General features: G+C 40.3%; 1 pseudogene; it reads right to left on the bottom strand.

Moving 5' to 3' along the window:
* LOC148098023 (uncharacterized) overlaps window positions 1-13003 on the bottom strand; it is a 206070-nt pseudogene extending 193067 nt beyond the window's left edge.

The following is a 13003-nucleotide window of genomic DNA, read 5'->3' as shown; positions in this document are numbered from 1 at the left end:
GGTAGGGCATTTGTTAAGAAAAGAGAAGAGACATTCAGTGAGATTTGGATAGACCTTAAACTAGCCTGTCCTTAACAATGATGTTCACCATTATGAAACTACAATTTGCATAAGATGGGCTACAAAACAAAACACTCAGTCCACACGCTGAGCAGAAATTAAATGAAGCTTATGCATAAGTTCAGTAAGGAAGATCTGTAGTCATTCATATGCCTGCTTTCCTGGGTGTTTGGCTGCTGCTACTGTAATCCAATCGACTTCTTGTCCATCTTATTTTAGCAAACCAGCCTCCACTCTGTGTGGTTTAAATATGTGTCTCCATTAGTACAGCACACACATCCTATTGCACTTTTTTTCTAAGGTAACTAATCAGAATTTAGATGTAGGAGTCTTTAACCTTAAGAACTTTCATCAATACAAGTAGCAAAGAGTGAATCTCTGTGTGTACTTATCAGGTATTTGAACTCAAGACACCATGCACCCAAAGCAGAAACCATACATCAAGTAATGGAAAACACACACAGACTCCTTTTAACTGTATCACATGTAACAGGGACAAATGTCAGGCTCAAATGTCAACATAGTATACTCAAATAAAAGAAAGGAAAAAAGAAATGTATCAATTAAGTTCAGTAAGCGTAGTGTTGTGTTTAGGAGTAGTTTGGGTTACTGTCCTGGAACTGTATGTGAAGCACACAGGGAACACCGGTAGCTAGAGTTGTAACAAAGATTAAATTATTCATGATGGGGTTTGCTATACACTGGCAGAAAACTGCAGAGTAAACGGTGAAAACCATAAACCCAAATCACGAGATCTTTGAATTACATCTTTTTTATCAACAGAAACTCCAACAAGTCTGTGGCCAAATTATGACTTTAATGACACGAACAGTCCAGTCCAGCAGGTGGCGCTAATGCACCTTAGAGCTTTAACCGCCAATACACCCAAAAGAAGAAGAACAAGAAGAAGCCGCGTTCCCGCTTTATGGCCTTTTTCTTTCAATTTAATTTCGGGTAGGGCTGCCACGATTAGTCGACTAGTCACGATTACGTCAACTATCAAAACCGTTGACGACTGATTTAATAGTCGACACGTCGTTTGAAGCTTTGTAAGATCCCAAAAGACGCAGGAATGAGTAGTAGGATTTAAGAGTGTAATAACGGACTGAAACAGAAGATGGCAGCACTGCATGTACAAGGATGCCAGCTGCCGTTAAACCCCGAAGAAGAAGAAGCTGTGTCCCAGAATTCATAGCGCAGCCCAGCTCAGTTTACAACAATGGCGGCAGCTAGTTAGTTTTAATATTACTCTTATTATTCTTTCTGGGTCACAAAATAAACATTTAACATATTTTCAGGCGGGAATGTAGCTGTGTAAACCTCAAATATCTGCTCAGTTTATCAAGACACCACATATTTTCAAAAGCGCTCCGACGTTTTTGAAGACGTCTGTTAGCCACTAGCTCGATAGCTAGCCGGGGGCAAGGCTCACTAGAGCCGTGAGAGCACCGGACTCCCGGCAAATCGTTTTCAAACCCACCGCCGTCTTTCGCTACTCAGGTTAAACATATATAAGTCACTTAGATAACTTAAAAATGTTATAGTTTGGCTTTTTTTTAGTATTTTATTTGTTCCTGAGTAAATCGGTTTGGCTGAGATTAAAGTTATAGTTGAATAAACATCAAGCAGACAGCTGATCATCAGAAGTGTGAGATGCTGGAGAATATACTCCGGTGTCCTGTTTAGATAGCAAGGAGTTTATTAAACGTCACCGAAACAATCTGCAAATGTCATTAACATTTAATAAACTATCATCTTGTCTTTATTTTTAGTTAGCACATACCTTAAACACTTAAAGCTGTAAGCTAATGATAGTTATATAAGAGCAGACGCTGCTGGTGCAATAAGCTGTACGTTTTACGTCCAATGGATGATGATCTGATTAGTCGACTAATCGCAAAAATAATCGGTGACTAGTCGACTATCAAAATAATCGTTTGTGGCAGCCCTAATTTTGGGTCTGATCTAAAGGTAAGCATCGAGGTAACTTTAATCTGAGTTTAGTTAATCTAGAGTTTAGCTAGTAAATGAGGTTTTCTGTTGCTCTCCTCGGTGTCTGTTCTCAAGTTTTTGTGAACCCTTTGGGAAAAAAACGTCTGACTACATCGACTCAAGCTGCTTTAAAGTAATTGACAGAAAGATATCAGCAAAAGCTAATGAAACACAGAGAAGGAAACAATTTTATTATTAGAAGAAAGCTTTTAAATTAGCTAATTGTAGAGTTTCTGTTATTTTATTAGTCTGTTACTAAGCGCTAATTAGCAGCTCTGTGTAGCTAGCTTGCACTTTGGGGGAATCTGTCCATTCCCCCACCTGAGCTGTAGATCTCTGCAGCTCGTCCAGAGTCACCATGAGCCTCTTGGCTGCATTTCTGATCAGCGCTCTCCTTGTTCGGCCTGTGAGTTTAGGTGGACGGCCTTGTCTTGGTAGGTTTACAGTTGTGCCATACTCCTTCCATTTCTGAATGATGGCTTGAACAGTGCTCCATGGGATGTTCAAGGCTTGGGAAATCTTTTTGTAGCCTAAGCCTGCTTTAAATTTCTCAATAACTTTATCCCTGACCTGTCTGGTGTGTTCTTTGGACTTCATGGTGTTGTTGCTCCCAATATTCTCTTAGACAACCTCTGAGTCCGTCACAGAGCAGCTGTATTTGTACTGACATTAGATTACACACAGGTGCACTCTATTTAGTCATTAGCACTCATCAGGCAACGTCTATGGGCAACTGACTGCACTCAGACCAAAGGGGGCTGAATAATTACACACACCCCACTTTGCAGTTATTTATTTGTAACAAATGTTTGGAATCATGTATGATTTTCGTTCCACTTCTCACGTGTACACCACTTTGTGTTGGTCTTTCACGTGGAATTCCAATAAAATTGATTCATGTTTGTGGCTGTAATGTGACAAAATGTTGGAAAGTTCAAGGGGGCCGAATACTTTTGCAAGCCACTGTATTGTGTTGTTGTGGTCTTCGTAAATAGTAGTACAGAAAAGCTTCAGCTTACCTATTGGTTGTCCTTCACCTCTCTGTCGCTCCCTCTTTCAGGTACAGCCTCTACTCTGCTGTATCCATGTTCAAACCTGACTGCCTCACTCCTCACCTCACTGCCATAATAACTGTCATGCTGTATGCCCTGAAGTCCAGTGAAGGCGTCATGGTAGAAATGATTGCTGTAGCGCTTGTGTTTGAAATATTCCCAGTTAAAACGAGTATTTTAATTTCCCACCTCCTATTTTATTGTTTTCAGAAACAGCTTGAGGAGGACAAGACGTTTGTTCTGCTGGACGGTGACGACGATGACGACAACAATGAGGAAAAAAATACAGAGGATTTTTTGGAAGATGACAAAGAGACAGATATCCATGATGCGGCTGGGTAAGGCTCACATACATGCACACACGTAGTTCATCTTCATCCAAGTGCTCACACCAAAAACCCAATGTGTGTAATAAACATTAAAAACCCTTTCCTTAAAATAAATGTTTTCCTGCTAGGTGTTGTGCCTGTAGCATTTTATTAATACTTTACTTTTTCAAAGGATATGTTGATAATGCTCTGACAAAAACATCTTAGTTTAACACACTTGTTCTTTTGGGATATGGAAGTGATATGGTGGTTCATTGGTCTTTTCATAACAAGAGGTTTGTGACCTTAACCCCCACTAGAGACCTTTTTTGGTGTCTCCTCTAACCTCAGAATACCTGCTACTGACCAAGGCAATAATGGATAGCAGGAATAGTTTACTATTTGGCCTCAAGGACTGGCATTACAGTGTCCCTTTTTAGGGGTCAAACCTTGTTGGTTCTGCCATAATGCCAGGGTCAGTCGGTGAACCTGTTATGTCTGTATGTTTGGCAGCCCCACCCAGTAAGCTGTAGTTTTGATGCTTTTTTAAATTTTGTTTTTGGGGGGAGGGTATTCTCTCTTACTTTTCTCCCCAGTTTCCCCATGAGGATGTTTGCAGGGCAGCGTTTGGAGCCATGGGTCAGTTTTGTCAAGCTCAGCACAAAGTGTGCAATGAGAATCCCACTGAGGACAACCACCGGGGTAATACAGGATACCAGCATGCTGAATTAGGCAGTGCATTGTCTGCTGTGGATTCAGTATCAAAACCACGCCGGATCAAAAAAGTTTCTAAACAGAGATAGAAAGTTACATATAGATTTTATGTCCTGGAACATTATACCCACTTTGAACTGAAATATTAGGGTGACCATATTTGACAGTATTTCGTCTCTATCCGCCACTGTAGAAATTTTAACAACCTCCGTCCGATTTCCAATCTACCCTTCATTTCTAAGATACTCGAAAAAGTGGTTGCAGCTAAACTTCATTTACACCTGGTTAATAATAATATCTACGAGAGATTTCAATCTGGTTTTCGCTCATGTCACAGTACTGAAACTGCTTTACTTAAAGTCACTAACGATCTTCTAATCGGAGCTGACTCTGGTCTTCTCACCATTCTCGTCCTTTTAGATCTGAGCTCAGCCTTCGACACCATTTCTCACTCTGTACTTCTAAGCAGATTTTCCTCTCTCGGCATCTCTGACACACCCCTCGCCTGGTTTCAATCATATCTCCTCGACCGTTCTCAGTTTATTCAACTAAGATCATTCCGCTCTCGTCTATTCCCCGTCACCTCTGGTGTACCTCAAGGCTCAGTTTTAGGCCCTCTTCTCTTCATAATATACATCCTCCCTCTAGGTACCATTTTCCGCAAATTTGATCTTCAGTTTCACTGTTTTGCTGATGACACCCAGTTATATCTCTCTTCCAAACCTGATTCCTCCCTTCCACCTTCCTCCCTTACAGAATGTCTATCGGAGTTAAAATCCTGGTTTACCTCTAATTTTCTAAAGCTCAATGAGGATAAAACTGAGACCCTCCATATTGGCACCAAATCCAACCTTTTGAAGGCGAACCATTTCTCACTCACAGTCGATAACTCCACAGTTTTCCCTTCTCCTCAGGTTAAGAGCCTTGGTGTCATCCTAGACAGTTCACTTTCCTATAAATCTCACATCAGTAATCTCACCCGTTCTGCCTACTTCCATCTACGTAATATTAACAGATTGCTTCCTTCTCTTTCCACCCAGTCTACGTCCATTCTTGTCCACAGTCTTGTTACCTCCCGTATTGACTACTGCAATTCTCTTCTGCATGGTCTCCCCCAAACATCCCTCCATAAGCTTCAACTGGTTCAGAACTTTGCTGCTGTTCTTCAGGAACTTCACTGGCTCCCTGTGAAATTCCAGATAATTTTCAAACTTCTTCTGCTCACCTTCAAGGCCATTCATAACCTCGCTCCTCCTTACCTTTCTGACCTGTTTACCACTACCTGTTCTGCCCGTTCACTTCGTTCTTCTTCTTCTATCCAGCTTGCTGTACCTTCCTTCCGCCTCAGCACCACAGGAAGCAGAGCTTTCAGCTGCTCTGCTCCCAGAAATAAGAAACATTGGTTCTCCCACAGTTTAAATCCCAACTCAAAACTCATCTGTTCAAATCTGCATGTTCACTGTGAATCCACTGTTTGTTAATTTTATCTTGTACTTTTGTTTTATTGTTCTTATTCTGCCGTTGTTTTACTAAGTGTTTTATCCTATTGTAAAGTGTCCTTGGGTGACTTGAAAGGCGCTCATAAATAAAATGTATTATTATTATTAAATTCATCTCATGTAAACAATAATTGGAGCACAGCGTGACGTGAAAAAAGGCACACACCTTTGATGTTGCGTGACGAACTCTGTATTCCTCGTCCAAACGTAAACACAAAAGCTGAGTTTTAAAAAATCTCTATTTTCCGTGATTCGAAACGCTGTTTATGTGTGGACGAAAGGACTAAACACATAGAAACAGCCTCGTTTTCATAAATACTTGTGTAGGTGTGGACGTAGCGTAAAATACACTACTAAAAGAGTTAGTAGTGTATTTTATTACTACCTGTAATTTATTGCAGTTTACTTTTATTTGTTTAATTGTTTACTAAATGTTTGACTCTGAACCGAAGCCTGAATTTTATTTAAGGAACCAACTATTCAGGCAGTAAACGGCTAATATGAGAACCCCGTGTCTTAAATATCAGTACCAGTGGTATTACAGTTAGCTAACCAAAACTTAACAAACATCAGCTAGCTTATTTACAGCAGCCATGTCAAAAAGTTCCCTTGTAGCCGGGCAAAGTAATGCTAACGTTAACTTTAATAATACCTGCTGAATAACTTCAATGTCAGGCTGTGTCAGCTGTGACAGAATCTGTTCCAGCTTTTCTGTCATCTCGACCCCTCAGCTACCACCTTTGAGATGACGGTTTTGTGATGATAACGTTACTGTTAGTTAACGTTGACTAGTACACAAAACGAGTTGCCTCCACTTAGTGTGTCTTCTTCCGAAGTATGCGACAGCTGCCAAATATATCAGCAGATTCTCTCCTGGTAGTTTTGAAAAAATCTGCTCGAGCTTGAGCCCTCAGCACTACCACCTTTCAGATAACCGTTTAACCTGTAGTCTGCAACACCTGCCAAATATGTCAACAGAGTCTCGCTGGGTACTTTATAAAAGTTAGCTACCGAATTTGCCTGACAGGAAAATCAGTTTTAAATAGTGGGGACCAAAAATAAAGACCAAAAGATTCAAGCATCGAAACGTGGTCCGGTCTGCCAACGCTCCAACTGCCAGCAGATTTCAGGGTTTTTTACATCCCCCACTTTGCCATGCCAGATGTGCCACCTCCTTCAGCCACTGAGCAAGTCTTTTCATGATGTTGTGTTGACTGCTTTTCTACAAACAAGTAAAATATAATGCCTGCAAACTGTAGTTGTGTACTGTCTATGGGGAAAAGTGTCAAAAATATGTGGAACCAAAGATCCACACATCCAGATACCACATTGGTCTTTGCTGTTCACTGACAGGTGAACTGACTGTGTTCATTTTAAGCAGTTTGATTTGTTAGAAATGTTAGACACATATTTATACTTGTTTAAATGCATTGTGTTATGCAAAAACCTTTATCTTATGTTGTTACCTACAACAGTAGTTCTGTATTCTTATCTTGAATGTTTTAATTCAAGATTTTTATGTTTTGTACAACATTTGTTTTTTTACTACATTCTGTAAAAAGTGAGCGTCAAATGTGAAAAGTGGTTTGCATCCCTGCATTAACTGGGTCCTTTTGACTGTACTGGGGGCTGTAATTCACATAGTCAGCGTCATGTTGCCATGAATATGATCTGAAACCAGCAACTGAGCCCATAAACCCATCACTCTCTTTCCTGTACTTTCTCAGATAAAGTTGGCATTAGAAGCATGTATTTTGTTTAGTTATAACTATGAAGGCTGGTGTAATTATATTGAGTACTGCTACTGCAAATCAAAATAAAAAAATCTAAGGTTCATTGAGATGTGCGAACTTGTAGTACTTTTTTATGTTGAGACTTAAAGTTTCCATTATTATTATTATGTAGTATAAAATTTAGAGTGTCATGACAAATACGTTAAACCACATAATTTATGGAAATATGCTATAATTTAATGACCAATACATTAATTGTCTTTAGTGTATAGAGATGGTGGCATTTGGACTTTGATCGATTATTATGTGCAGATGAACTGACTGAAATTTTGTATGTATGCATAACTTAAATACATACTTTTAAATATGTCACTGGCAGGACGGCTCTTTCAGGGTATCATCATAAGTTGAAAGAGATTTCCAGTGATGGTCCATCTCTCTAACAACAATCTTCTTTTCCTCCTCGAGTCTTCTTACTGCCATGATGATATCGAATGCCTTTCTCTTTGCTCTAAGGCTGACAGAGTCTGAAATGCATTTAGAGCAAAGTTAGAGATCAGTTCGCAAAGAACGTCTGAAGTCGTAAGTGATTTTAGGTTGACAGCTGAAGCTTGTGCTTCACGTGTGCTTGTTGTTGCTGCTTAGAAGAGATGAGATAGTTGCACTTAACATAAAGTCATTGTGCAGTCAGCATCAAATTTTTGAATCTGTTTTTGCTCAACTTCTGCCCACTCCTTTACATCACTGACAGTCATCCAGTTGACTGTCAGTCACTGCCAACTGAAGCTGGCTTAGAAGAGCTTTTGTGGCCCACATTAAAAAGTTGGGATTAAAAAACAAAGCATTAAAGACATGTTTACTCCAAATATTTAGAACACGGAGGAGTAAGCATCTAAAAATACAAAACCAATATCATTACCTTCTGATATTGGTGGGTCAGAGAGGTGGCCATAAGAGTTAGCATGTCTGTCCTGCAAACAAAGGAAACGTAATGTTACCATTTTCTCTCATCATAGTTAGACACTTCAAATCTAGTGCAGGATTTGGCCTCCTCGCATGCTTTGGACTAATGTTTTGTGGTAACTGCAATCCTTGACAGAACGACACTGCTCCACCTCCTCCCCTAGTGTCAAACCAGCCCCATCCTGATATGCTCCACTCCATTTCACCTGGATATAAGCACACACACACACACAGATGCACATACACACAGAGACAAAAGAAAAATAAATGACTCAAAGGTGTTTGTGTTGCTGTGCAAGTGTTCAGATAAAGTGGTTAAAGTCAGAATTTCATACCTCACATATGAAATCATTGACTTTGGCATGAAATACTGAAAGAAATGGCTTCATGCTAAGAAGGTGCTGGAGCTCTGGACAGCTTTTTGTTACTCTTTCACGTTACGGCCAATACTCGCAGACAACATCCATACAAAAAAAGTGATATGTCTATTGGCCAGCTTTTGTTGCAGGTACAAGACATAAGCAAAAATGTCACCCCTGTACATATTTAGAGCACTGAGCAGCACTCCATGCACATATTTTACTGTACAGTTGCATTCTTGAAATGGTAATGCATGTTTTTGACGCAAGTTACCCAAAGTCATGCGCCCAGGTTCGGGAATTCCTTCACACTAGCATCTATCCCAGGAATACATGAATCCCAGGACATGAACCAAATATGATCAAATGAACGAGGGCTCATTTAGCTCTGATGGAAGCGTAAAATGTTGCTCACAAAGGTGTATGAAATGATCTGAAAGGGAGATTCCCTCCACTTTTCCAAAGTGTTGATGTATGTTAAGCACTGAAAAATCATCAATTCATCAGTTTTTTAAAGTTAAAAGTTTTTACATGTTATTTGTTCTAAAAATAGAGCCGACTTTACATAGCATGCCTTCATGCTTGTTAACATGCACATGTGCTGTAACCAAAGATTGATTTGAAGTAACAGATATAATATAATGAAGTATATACTTTTATGTTAATTGCATTTTACTGTCATTGATATATTTTTTATGAATTTTGGTGTCTATGTTCTGTGTGTCATATGACAATAAAAAGATTTTTTTAAACAATCTGCTTTGAATCTAGCTTTTTATAATAAGTAGAAATCTTATGTTATGGTTGACGAGGAGGACTCACACGAAGCACCTTGAGGCGACTTTTCTTTTCTATATAAATAAAATTGAATTGAATTGAACACGCAGGAATCCGAAGTTAGAAGCTCACAAGGAATTTATTTACATGGTTCACCGGGTGTATATACAAAAGGTGCAGAGATAATGCTATGTACAAAAGTGCGGGGACAGGGCTCCAGGGAAATCCAGGGAAAAGGCACTCGCTCCTTTCAAACAATCCACGCACACAGTCAGGCTCTCTCTCTATGACACTCACCACACAGGATACAGGTAAACAGTCCAGGGATGCGAGTCAGCAAAGAACAGCAGTCACTCCCTGGCTTAAATGCTGGCCACACTAATGAGGCTCAGGTGTTTCTTCCTCCGAGGGGCGTGGGCTGAGGGCGTGAACCCGCAATGAGGTTCAGCGAGAAAAAGAACGAGAGAGAGAGAGAAAGGCAGAAACAGCTGATCAGCGCCCTGCTGACCCTCCTGGCTGTGACATTTTAACCCAAACATTAATTGTAATATAACCCTTGTGATGGGTTCAAGTTTCGACCCAATTTTTGGTAACCTCAGCTTGGTCAATTGAACACAATTTTTGGACAGTTATCGTAACTCAGTGTGCTGGGTCAAACCAGTAACCAAACCCTGTTCAGCTGAAAAAACCCAACGTTGGCTCGGTCCATATTTGACCCAGCGTTTGGTTACAAATTAGGTCATTTTTAACCCAGCATGTTTTGTGTGGCATATTTGAACTGGGGCGCTCTCAACCAGTTGTGTGTGCAGTAATTTAAAGACTTTTTAAAATTACTTTTCATGTTTTTTGGCTGAAATTGTGCCTAAAAGGGATTGGATTATAATAGTTGGTGATTTTAATATTCATGTGTGTTGCCCTGATGGTCTGCTTGCTCAAGAGTTTTTAAATCTTATTCAGTCATTTTACCTTTAAAGTCCGTTGAAGGCCCTACACATCAGCAGGAGCACACTCTTGACCTGGTGTTATCATATGGTTTATCTGTTTTATATTTGGAAATTGGGGATTCAGTGTTCTCTCATCACAAACCTGTTTCTCTTGCATGAGTTTAAAGCTCGCGCTCCACCCCGCCGCTGCTCTCTTCTCCTCCACTTTTATAAAGAAAATCTTTACCGACCCTGAGATTACTTATTGGGCCCACCCCAGATGAGCTGCTTTTGCAGTTCTAGGAAACCTGTACTCAGACCCTGAACACTGTGAACCCATTAAAAACCAGGCGCCCAAAACGTATTCCTCAGCCCTGGTTAAATGAATCCACCCGAGCAGTCAGGCGTCAGTGTAGGAGAGCAGAGTGAAAGTGGGAGAAAGACAACTTGCAGGTTTCTTTTGAAATATTAAAAGAATGTTGGAAATTAGATCAGAATACAGTGAAAATGAGAGAAACAGATATTTTTCTCAGATCATTGTGTTCTCTTTAACACTATCAGCTCTGCTCTAAACAACCCTGAAAGCCTCTGCTGACACATGTAATCAGTTCCTTTCTTTCTTTGTAAACAAGGTTGAGTCTGTCAGGTCAGCAATAGTACTTCCTTCAAATGACCCATCAGAGTTTATTCCATGACTGTAAACATGTTTCCATTTGTCACTTAGGCCTTTACTCTGAAATACAGGAAATGACATCATGGCTCAAAATCTTTGTCGTTCAACCAATTCTTTATTTAACATTTTTTTTTAACTTTATTTAATAAAGTACATTCAATAAAAACAGAAAGAACAGGAAACTGATTTTTGATGAAAAAAAAAGGTAACCACTGAACACAAACACTACAGAAGAACAATTTATAAAGATTAACACTGAACTACATGAACATTTTGATTCATTGCCTCATTAGAGCTTTAAGGAGAGCCGATCTGAACTCTGTGGAGCCTGATCTCCAGGGTTTTAAGTTGGACTCTGAAACCAGAAGAGGATGTTTCTCTCTCTTCAGATTCACTGTCGTCCTGTGATGGGAACGATTTCAGCGCTGCGTGATCGCTCTGATGTTTGCACAGAGCAGATAATGAAGTGAATGTTTTGCCACATTGGTAACAGTGAAACAGTTTATTAGTAACGTGGGATCGTTTGTGTGCGGAGTATGAACTGAGATTACTGAAGCTCTTGTCACACTGCTCACAGCTGTAGTTTCCTTCCATGTGTGTACGTTCATGCTCGTTACGACTACCTGAACATGAGAAGCTTTTGTCACAGTGTCTGCACTTGTATGGTTTCTCTCCTGTGTGGACTCGTTTGTGTGTTTTAAGGTTACTTGCCGTGGTGAAGGATGACCCACACTGATCACAGAGGTGCTTTTTGACCCCACTGTGAAAGAGTTCATGTTGTTTTAACTCAGTTGACGTGGGGAAGCTTCTCCCACATTCTTTGCAGTATTTCAGTTTGTCTCCAGTGTGTCTACGTTGATGTATTTTTAGGCCGGCTTGCTGAGTGAAAGTTTCTCCACAGATGTCACAACGAAAGTGTTTCCCACCACCACAGCGATGACAGGGTTGAGAAGTGGATCCATCTGTGTCGCTCTGCTTCTAAACAAAGACACAAAGACAGTGTAAGTCAGTCCTTCAACACTCGCCTGAAATAAAGAGCATCCCTTCAGACGTCCAATTACATTTTACTGCTTCGATTAACACACTGAGTTTACTGGGCTACAATAACTACAATACTACCACCATAATACTACAGTAATACTTCTTTAATATTACAGTAACATCTGACTTACACTTAAATGAAATGAAAATCTGAATAATGGCTCAGAGCTACTCTTCGGTGCAGTAGAAGTGCTATCATGCTAACACAATTTAATGAGCAGACTTGTTCCAAACAGTCAGACTGAACTTACAAGATAAAAATAAAAATACATACCTCACAGTAACTGCACTTGTAGAGTCTCTTTCTGGTGTGGACCCGTTGGTGTCGTCTCAGGTACTGTGAGTCTTCTCACACAGGTCACATTGATAAGGTCTCTCCTCAGTGTGGGTAAACATGTGGCGTTGTAACTGTGCGTCTGTTGTAAAGTATTTGCCACACTGATCACACCAGTACACATCTTCTCCGGAGTGAATGCGTAGGTGTGTATTTCGGCTCCATAGCTGGCTGAAGGTTTTTCCACAGATGTCACAGCTGTATGCCTTATTTCCAGAGTGGGTAACTAGATGACTCTTTAAGTGGCTACTTTGAGTAAAAGCTCTGCCGCACTGATCGCAGCTGTAAGCTTTAACTCCACTGTGGATGACTTGGTGTGTTTTTAGGGCTTTCTTCCAGGAAAACGACTTTCCACACAAGTCACAGCAGAACGGTCTCTCTCCAGTGTGGATTAACTGATGTTGTTTTAGTTTACACTTCAAAGTAAAATCCTTCCCACACTCGTCACAGGTGTTTTTTTTCTCTCTCTTTCTTCTGTGAGGTTTGTCGGCCTCCTGAGAGCGCTGACTTCTCAGTCCATGTTGGTCCTGCAGTGACAGAGATACAAACAGAGGCAGTGAGTGAAATGCAGTCAT

Source organism: Neolamprologus brichardi, chromosome 17 (assembly GCF_056152115.1).
Source record: "Neolamprologus brichardi isolate AB-2024 chromosome 17, ASM5615211v1, whole genome shotgun sequence".
In the NCBI taxonomy this organism is placed as follows: domain Eukaryota; kingdom Metazoa; phylum Chordata; class Actinopteri; order Cichliformes; family Cichlidae; genus Neolamprologus; species Neolamprologus brichardi.
The sequence above is the reverse complement of the archived record's forward strand: the minus strand, read 5'-3'. Positions and strand labels throughout refer to the sequence as shown.